Source organism: Geospiza fortis, unplaced genomic scaffold, assembly GCF_000277835.1.
Source record: "Geospiza fortis unplaced genomic scaffold, GeoFor_1.0 scaffold274, whole genome shotgun sequence".
Classification (NCBI taxonomy): domain Eukaryota; kingdom Metazoa; phylum Chordata; class Aves; order Passeriformes; family Thraupidae; genus Geospiza; species Geospiza fortis.
This window is the reverse complement of record NW_005054485.1, coordinates 1,079,334-1,082,630: the sequence shown is the minus strand read 5'-3', so window position 1 is coordinate 1,082,630 and position 3,297 is coordinate 1,079,334. Positions and strand designations below refer to the sequence as shown.

The 3,297-nt window shown below is 40.7% G+C and overlaps 1 protein-coding gene across 2 annotated transcripts in view; it reads left to right on the top strand.

The window, feature by feature from the left end:
• PIGG (phosphatidylinositol glycan anchor biosynthesis class G) overlaps positions 1 to 3,297 on the top strand; it is an 82,502-nt gene that overhangs the window by 73,317 nt on the left and 5,888 nt on the right. The gene's annotated exons all lie outside the window — the stretch shown is intronic.

The window sequence follows — 3,297 nt, the reverse complement described above, 5'->3', positions numbered from 1 at the left end:
TTCCTTCCTTCCGCCACTTCCTTCCTTCCTTCCGCCACTTCCTTCCTTCCTTCCGCCACTTCCTTCCGCCACTTCCTTCCGCCACTTCCTTCCGCCACTTCCTTCCGCCACTCCCTCCCTCCCTCCCTCCCTCTCCCACTTCCACCACTTCCTTCTGCCACTTCCTCCCTCCCTCTCTCCCTCTTCAAATTGCAAATTAACATCTGCAATCTTCTGAAAGTTGTGTACTGTCTGTTTACATTTTCTGTCTCAGAGCCATTACAATTACAGTATCACCAAAACTAGGGCATGAAAAATCCTGTGCTGATTTGTCTGTCTTCTCAGCTGGGGTCCAAAGAGGAGGAGGGTCTGCAGCTACTAATCAAAGTATCTTCATAAAACATCAGATTAATCTTGCAATTAATTACATTTTTGTTCACTGTTCTGTTTGCACTTAATGATATTAGCAGTGTCTCATCCTTTGCAGAGGTCTTAGGGTATGGGTCTACAGATCATGCTGTAATCCATTTTGCTTCCCAGAGAAAGTATGTGGGTCTCTGCAGTCTTTATCCCAATGAGTATTGCTCTTAAAAGTAATTTGCACAAAGCTGAATTACTAAGAAGTCCAACACTCTCATAAGCTTGCCTAAGTAGAATGTGTATGACACTTGGGCTTAGTAAGAATATCCCTGTGTAATCTCAGAAGGCACCTCATTGCACCACAAGGAATAAAGAGTCTCTAAAGATGAATATGCTGTGCATTGTGCTAGAAAAACCTGTGAAGAAAGTTGGGAGCAATATTCTGATACAATGCATGAATGCACAGTTCACTGAAGAAATTATTCCATTGCCCCTTTCTCTTCAGTACTTTGCATATTCCTCCCTATTTATTCTGAAACAAATTGGAGCATAGTACCAACTTTGTTTCCTCTCTTAAACCAGCAAGAGCTGCATGATGATGTTGGACTCTGAGTGGTTTATGTTGATGCTCAAGCACAAGCAGAGTCATTCAGAAGAACACTACTGGAAAGAGAGGGTCATACTTGCAGACCTTTGCTTATATACCTCTTTATTGTACCTCTTATACCTCTTTACCTCTATACCTCTTATACCTATTTATTGTAGCAATGTTTCTAGATGTAACCTGTACCTTTGCTGGTATTGGCCTAGTCCTACTATTCTTACAAGTTTTTTTCCTTTTCCCCATTAGTTTTCTGTTCTCCTCTGTTCCATGGCCAACATAACTGCTTGGTTCTGGTAGCTGTGGATAGGACTGTGCATGATATACTGTCATTCTGCATTTGTCTAGGATTTTTCTATCTTCTTTTCTCACACCTTTTCTTGACATTAACAAATTCTTATTGAATGTGTGTGTTACTGGGATGGCAGGAGTAATTTGAGGGAGAACTGTTATTTTATTTAAGTCGTAAGTTTTAAAATAGTTACTGTAGTGGAAAAATACAAGAAAGAATTGAGTCTACCCTCAGTACAGAAGAGTGAGCATTGCTTCACAGAGCCACAAATCACCTCAGGTTGGAGATGCCCTTAAAAGATCATCTGGTTCAATCTTTTCTGGGAAGAGGAGCCTCCATGAGATCATCTATCTGTGAGTGATTGTTCTCACTATAGAACATACCTTTTTTATACTGAGATGAAGCCTCTCCCAGTGCTACTTGTACCCATTGTCCTATATTTTCTCCATGTACCACCTGGTGAGGAAAGCATCTCCATCCTTTGTTGCCGTCTGGAAATAATAAAGTACAGGAATGCTGTGATGAAGTCTCCCTGAGCCTTCTCCATGAAGAAGAGACTTAACTTCTAATGTCTTATGTTGTACAGCTCTTTCATGCTCTCCAGTCCTTCTTTAGAGCCCCTCCAGCTTTTCCATGTCTTTTTGGAAGGGTGGGGAACAGAACTGAACATAGTACTATAGGTATGGCCTGACAAGCACTCAGAGTTGGGATAACTACATCTCTCCCTGCTAGTAGTGCCCCCGAGAATGCAGCCCAGGACGTGATTTGCCTGTTGCTGCAGCAGTGCTCTGCTGACTCGTGTTTAGCTTGTTGTTCCCCAGTATCCCCAGGTCCCTTTTGACAGCATTGTTTCGCAGTCACGTGCATCCTAGCCCATAACCCGAATGCAGGACTTTGCACTTGTCTTTGCTAAACTTCATATAGGTCTTATTAGCCTGACCAGATCTCTCTGTGAGACAGCTCTCCCTTCTTCTGTGTCCACCTCGACACCCAGTTTAGTGCCAACAGCACGTTAGCAAAGGTGCTTTCAAGTCCTAACATCTAGACATGATTAATCCAGAACTAATCATATATTTATGAAACTGTTGAGCCATTTGGGGCTCAGTAGCATTCACTGTGGGATCCTACTTGTGACTGACTGCCACAGTGAGTAAAAAACACAGATTACCACCCATTCTGGCCTTGCTGGCCAGTTTCCTATCCACACTTATATAAATTGTGCTTTACCTTTCTAGAAATGCCTTGTGTCACTGTCACTATGTCTTGTTATACTGGTATATTTTAACATGTTACATTTGAATTTGATAACTTGGACACTGACAGTCTGTGTTAAATTTCTTCAGATCCCATCTGTCAATAACAATTGTCAGATGCAATTTTTCTTTACACCTTTAGCTAAGGTCACGAAGAATAACTGTTTGTTTACAAAGAGGGGCAGGAAAGTGTGCAGATGCACCTTAACAGAAAATCAACCTGTGAATTTCCTTGTTATTTCTTGCATGTATGACGCCAGTGTAAAATGCTTCAGGTTTTTTTCCTACTGGAAACCTTAGGAAGTGTTCAGTGAATTTTGGAAGAATAGTCACAGAAAATTGACTGATGCTGGGCTTTGAAATACATAGGATTTGTGTTTTGCTTGTTAGGCTGATTTGGTTATGCCTTGCTGCAATGAAGTCTGGGACAGTGTCAACAGGAATAGGCTGGCTTGGTTTAGTGGTTTTTTGGGGGTTTTTTTGTCTTTTTTGTTTTGGTTTGGTTTTTGTGGGTTTTTTTTTTGTTTTGTTTTGTTTTTTGGTTTGGTTTTTTCAGGGTTTTTTTTCAGGGCTTTTTTTTGTGTTTATATTTTTGTTTTGGGTTCTTTGTGTGTGTATGTGGTTTTTTGTTTTGTTGGGTTTTATTTTTGCTTATTTTGCTGACATGAAGCTCACAGCACAACTGCTGCCAGCAGTGAGAACCAGAAGAAACATTGATACAATTCTACTTTTTATACTCTTGATGCTGAAATCAAGAGAATTGAAGTTTTAAGTCCTAATAGCTTTTTACAGCTAAGTCTTTGTGAGAACCT